The 6416-nt window shown below is 44.5% G+C and overlaps 1 long non-coding RNA gene across 1 annotated transcript; it reads right to left on the bottom strand.

Moving 5' to 3' along the window:
- Window positions 1-388: 388 nt before the first annotated feature.
- LOC310835310 lies at window positions 389-1982 on the bottom strand. Its single transcript, XR_014559536.1, has 2 exons — window positions 1743-1982; window positions 389-630 (listed from the first exon to the last, which is right to left on the bottom strand). It is a non-coding gene; the product is annotated as an uncharacterized lncRNA (long non-coding RNA).
- Between the last annotated feature and the right edge of the window lie 4434 nt (window positions 1983-6416).

Here is a 6416-nt window from a genome sequence, read left to right on the forward strand (position 1 = left end):
AAACAAAACAAAACCTACATTTCTCATATACCATTACCTACGGTATCTTTACTTCGCTGCAGATTTACATTCCCATAAAATTGCAGGATATTTGAAACATGGTAGCCAATTTTTACGAGCGTAATTTTGCGCTTTGCCACTTTAGCGCCGGAAACAATAAAGCAATACAAAGTGGTGGTAAATTTTATCGGCTGTTGGAAAACTCTGTCTGCATCAGAAAATGGTAAAATTAATGTTCCCCACTCAGGAAGGAAAGTATTATGTCACACACTGTCAAATGCAAGAGTGATACCTGTTTCAATTTATAGGTGTATTTGAGCAAGTTGTGCTGCGTGCCCAGTGCAATGTAAATTGTATGCCTAATTCAAAAGAGGTCACTTCCTGTAAATGTTTTCAGTGGCATAAAAAGGCACACACCCTTTAATCGTTTTTTCAAAGGCTGCATCAAAAGAGAGTGAAAGGATTTACCCAGGCAAAGTGAGGACTACGGATAATCTGATTGGCTGTGATCACCCCATGTGACCCCATCCACACAACTTTGACTTCAGTGATGTCATCTCACAGCCAAATGTGATGCACTATGTGACGTAATCATTTTCAAGATGTGATTCCTGGTCTTCTGGGATCATTCTAGGAAGGAGAGAGGAATCATAATGAAAAGGGGAAGGACAATGATACTGAGAGGAAAATGAACAGCAGAAAATTGCTTAAGAAAATGTGACCTGGTCAAGGAGAATGTTTTAAAAGAAATATCCCCCCCCCCACCATATTTTTGGTCTGAATATCTAAACAGCCAAAGATTCAGCACCACAGTAGTAAACAGTTCTCCAGCTGTTGGGTGAAAGGATCTACAACTTATTAATAATGCCTGAAAAAAACATAGCTGAAACAACAATACAAAGGAAATACATGCAGTCCTAAGAAAGAACAAGTTCCACCCTTAAGGGTCATTCTCACTCAAGATATATTCATCCTTCTTGTACTTTATGTAATGGTAAGTAATGGTTGTATTTAACCATTATGCAAAGGCAGATAATGGAGTCCTATGATGAAGCTATGCAACTCTGGTCCTATTTGATGCCTGGGGACTATACATAAATCTGAGATCTTTGAAGATCAGCAGGGTGACAGATAGATAGATGATGATAGATAGATGATAGATGATAGATAGATGATAGATATAGATAGATAGATAGATAGATAGATAGATAGATAGATAGATAGAGAGAGAGAGATAGATAGATAGATAGATAGATAGATAGATAGATAGATAGATAGAGATAGATGATAGATAGATAGATAGATAGATAGATAGATAGATAGATAGATAGATAGATAGACAGACAAAGGTGATAGATCTGCCAAAAAAGGGGGGGATTAAATCACTGAGAAAACACACCTTAGAAGCCAATATATGCTTTAACAGACTAGACGGCCTGTTCTCCTGTCCCCCAGTACTTGGGGCTGAACCTTTATCCAGTTGCTTTTCAACCATATCTTGCTCTGGCACCAGCCTTCTTCCAGCGAAGGGCAATTCTCAAGAGATCAGATAGAAAGCTAAGTTCCAATCATAATCTTAAACAGCCCAACTGAACTTTGCTTTAGCTGACTTTGGCCGAACTAGACATGCCTATCAACTGGATTAATGCCCTGGCTTTGAGATGTCCTTCGTTCTCAGCATGGAACAAGCAAGGCTATCAACGCAACTCCAATCTGTCCCTTGCCTTTATTGGATTCCTTACCTCTGAGCTGAACTTCCTGGTTTGCTCATAGTCCTTAATCTTTCTCCTGACATTATCCATCTCCGGGACAACTTAAAACCAGATGGCGTGACACCAGAGTCTGTAGACAGTGGTGCTCTGTGAAACTCACTGGCCAGTTTGACAGAGCATTATGTTTAGCCATTCAAAATATCGTAGGGGAAGAGCTATGCAGCAGTACAAAGACCATTGAGGCTTCCAAGGGGGGGGGGGAGGATTCCGTTTATGCCATCTCCATGGCGTACAGTTAGCAGACGACATTCCAGGCAGCAAATTGCAACCCATTGACACATCTTCAGTAAGCACACCATCAAGAAACCAAAAGAGTGGGGGTGAGGGGGAAAGGCAACATTTGCAGAAAGTTAATGAAGTGAGTTCACTAATCCCCTCTTAGATTAGAAGCTTCTTGGTTTCTGGAGTCTTTGGAGACAACGTAGCAATCGTTATATAGTACACTGAGCCCCAACAAATTTTCAAACCCTGTCCCCATTATAATAACTAGTAAAGCCCCTTCTACAGTCGGCATCTGTTCCAGTGTGCAGTTCACTACCACACAGGCTGCCTCAGGAGATCAATCTCATAAGCCAGAAGCAGCTGCTCTTGCTCCTCTCACTCTCCCCATCCAGTTCTTTGGAGCTCTGTCACTAAATTCCAAACAATAAGTTTGCATTATTACTTTATTTTGAGAGACTGGCTTTCAACTGTAATGACGGCGGCGATAGCGCCAAAGCCGGCGATCTTTCCTCAGACCAAAGAATTGTTTTGCTAATAACATTAATTTGCCTGTTTAAAGACTTTCCTTTTCCTTTTTTTTCCCTTTTCCCCAAGGGTGTGAGGAAGAGAGACAAGATCTTTTGATTTTTAAATAAAATGAGCTGGCAGTAAATGAAGGGAAGTTATTTGTATGCTGATGGGGCTGGTGCCAAGCCAAAGAGGAAAATAGTTTGGCAGGAAGCCAAGCTGAGTTTTAGCCTGTGACTTCCCTTTGCTCTCTGAACTAACGGTGGCCTTTCAAGTTCAATATTAAGATGTCGGGGTGACCAGAAGCATCACCAGAAGTCAGGAACAGGGGTGTGGATCTTACCTGCGGTCAGAAAAGGGCAAACGCCTAGAAAATAAATGCAATCAGTGATGCTTGGCATTTAGTAAATTTTGTGTTGCTCCCAAAACTGTAATACTTTAGCCATTTTATTAACAAGCAACAGTAAACTGTGAGCCAGAAAATACACACTCTCACACAATGTGTGACTTAAAAAGGGTAAAGGGACCCCTGACCATTAGGTCCAGTTGTGGCCGACTCTGGGGTTGCAGCACTCTCTGGGGTTGCTTTATTGGCTGAGGGAACTGGCGTACAGCTTCCAGGTCATGTGGCCAGAATGACTAAGCCGCTTCTGGCGAACCAGAGCAGCACACAGAAATGCCGTTTACCTTCCCACCGTCATGGTACCTATTTATCTACTTGCACTTTGACGTGCTTTCGAACTGATAGGTTGGCAGGAGCAGGGACTGAGCAACGGGAGCTCACCCCGTCACGGGGATTCGAACCGCCAACCTTCTGATCGGCAAGTCCTAGGCTCTGTGGTTTAACCCACAGCACCACCCACGTCCCTTATGTGTGAATTGTTATAATAATACCTTGAATTATTGTTTTCTCTCTGAGCAGACAGCCCTATCCTCTGCCACATCCGGGGGGAAAGATATAAACCATAAAATTATTTAAAAGGTGGTCTGGCAGCAGGGTAATATTAACACTGTTTGGCCAATAAGAAAACAAAGATGCAGAGTCCATACATACATCATTACAAATACAAACACACAGCTCTGGTTGGTGGGATGTTGTGACCGCAAAGTGATCCTGCAGCATACCTTGGATTCCCGATGACCTTGAAGACTGATGAGAAAAACTTGCCTGTTTATCCTGAAGGGTAAAGGGACATTTGCTGTGTGCTCTGTAGAGCTAATGATCCTGGCTGTTGCCAAGAGAGAAAGCTTGCTATTAAAATACAGAGGAAGAAGAAGGCATCATCCCTGGTGTGCCAGAGAAATAGACAGCTTCCTTTGGTGCCAGAGCACACATTGCATTCACCTGCTGCTGTATCCTCAGGAACTGTACTCTCTTGGCTAGCCAACACTACATACCAATGAAAAAGGAAAAGCAGGTGCTTGTGACAGATGGGAGGAAGATGGAGAGGGTGGGGCAAGGCATATCCATGACACATGTACAGGACAACCCAAGTAACATTGCCTGCTTTGTCCTTCATCCTGGGCGCGCAATAAAATGGCATGCGGCGTTAGCGCTTGTGTGTCCTCTGCTGAGTCTCCAATTGCTTTATTGCATCTGGGGAAGCTTTTAGTCTGGAAAGACTGTACCACTTTAGATTTTAAGTGGGAGCAATCAGATCTTTGAATACTTTCCTGCATAAACCAGGGCTTTTTCCCCCCACCCAGAACTCAGTTCCAGCACCTCTCTGGTGGGCGCCCTTACCATTATAAGTGAACAAGGGAGGCGTTCATAGTAAGTTCCAGCACCTCTTTTCCGCTTGAAAATAATAATATTGGCCGGGCTTCCCCAGCCATTCTGGGTGGCTTCCCAAAAAAAATCAAAATACTGTAATACATCAAACATTAAAAGCTTCCCTAAATGTCTTCAGATGTCTTCTAAAAGTCTGGTAGTTGATGTTCTCTTTAACATCTGGTGGGAGGGCGTTCCACAGGGAGGGCGCCACTACTAAGAAGGCCCTCTGCCTGGTTCCCTGTAACTTGGCTTCTCGCAGTGAGAGAACCGCCAGAAGGCCCTCGGTGCTGGACCTCAGTGTCTGGGTAGAATGATGGGGGTGGAGACGCTCCTTCAGATATACTGGACTGAGGCCATTTAGGGCTTTAAAGGTCAGCACCAACACTTTGAATTGTGCTTGGAAACGAACTGGGAGCCAATGTAGGTCTTTCAGACCAGTGTTATGTGGTCTCGGCGGCTGCTCCCAGTCACCAGTCTAGCTGCCGCATTCTGGATTAGTTGTAGTTTTCGGGTCACCTTCAAAGGTAGCCCCACGTAGAGTGCATTGCAGTAGTCCAAGCGGGATATAACTAGAGCATGCAGCACTCTGGCGAGACAGTCCGTGGGCAGGTAGGGTCTCAGCCTGCGTACCAGATGGAGCTGGTAAACAGCTGCCCTGGACACAGAATTGACCTGTGCCTCCATGGACAGCTGCGAGTCTAAAATGACTCCCAGGCTGCGCACCTGTTCCTTCAGTGGCACTATTACCCCATTCAGGACCAGGGAATCCTCCACACCTGCCCGCCTCCTGTCCCCCCAAAACAGTACTTCTGTTTTTTCCCCGTTTTTGTCTTTGTTTAGCACTGCATGAAACACTACCTGTATTGGAATTATGGCCCACCTCTGGAAGCACCCGTAGTGATTTGTAAAAATGAAGTGTTTATCTAAAATGAAGTGTTTACCTAAACAGAGGCAGTGAACCGTCAGCAAGCAGAGTGTTGGATCAATCCATCAACCTCTGATGGATGATTTAAAAGGATTGGGTCCGGCATCACTTTTGCTGAACGTGTGTACCAGTATCCATACTCAGCAGAGTTACATCTCAACGCAGCTCCTTCCTTGGAAGCATCCTCAGGGTTGAAGGTACACACAGTAGGCAATAAACACTCATAAAGATTCAGTCAAGTTTAGAAGTTTACTTGACAGGCATGAAAGCATATTGGTAGCAAATACATACAGACATGCAGAGCCATGGTCAAGGCATGCTTGGAGTCCAGTCAGAGTTCCAGACTCTCTCTCTGATCTCACCACATGTCATGAATGAGACAGCTCCCAGTGAAGGTTTGCAGCCAGCTCCCATTGAAGAAAGCAGCCAGGAACAGAGAGAGTTAACTGTCATGCAGGGTGAATATCGGCTAGTGCCAACATCCCCTGCCCCTTGGAATAAGGGATTAGTGGAGAGCAAGCTAGAACGCAGTCAAAGCTCGCTGGAAGCACAAACAGGTGGGAAAGAGTTAAGAGACAGCCTCTCAGAGAATAGGGAAGAGGTGGGAGCTGACCCACTAAGTCCGAGGTCTTGGCGAATGGGAGGTTTGCAAGACAGGATGCAAAACAAAAGACCTAAGAAGCGAAAATTCAATATCTTCTCTTGACATCAAAAGGAGTCTTCAGAAGGGTCACCTTGATTGATGAGGCTGGGGGCTGTGTTAGAGCTGTCCGGAGCTATCTGTTTGTTTTGATAATAAACCATCCTTCTTAATTAATTATGCTTACTGTGTGATCAAACCAGGAACTAGATGCCTGGCACTGCAAGGCACAAGCAGGAGACTTACAACAAGTTACACAGAACCCTTATCACTTTAAAGACATTTAATTGAGAGCTAGGTGGATCTCCAAGGACAAGGAATTACACAACCTAGCCAATGTTATGGGGGGGGGGGGCTCCTCTCACATTCTCCTTCAGTGTGGCAAGTACAAAAGAGCATCCCCAACTAGCCTCAAGGGGTGCACAAGATCATAGGGGAGGAGGTGTTCCTATAAGCTGTCTGCTTACATACTACTATCTGCTTACATACCCTCCAACATTTTTCTGATGAAAATAGGGATGTCCTATTCCATTCTTCTTCTCCTTCTCCTTCTCCTTCTCCTTCTCCTTCTCCTTC

This window comes from Podarcis gaigeae, assembly GCF_964106915.1.
Source record: "Podarcis gaigeae genome assembly, chromosome: 17".
In the NCBI taxonomy this organism is placed as follows: domain Eukaryota; kingdom Metazoa; phylum Chordata; class Lepidosauria; order Squamata; family Lacertidae; genus Podarcis; species Podarcis gaigeae.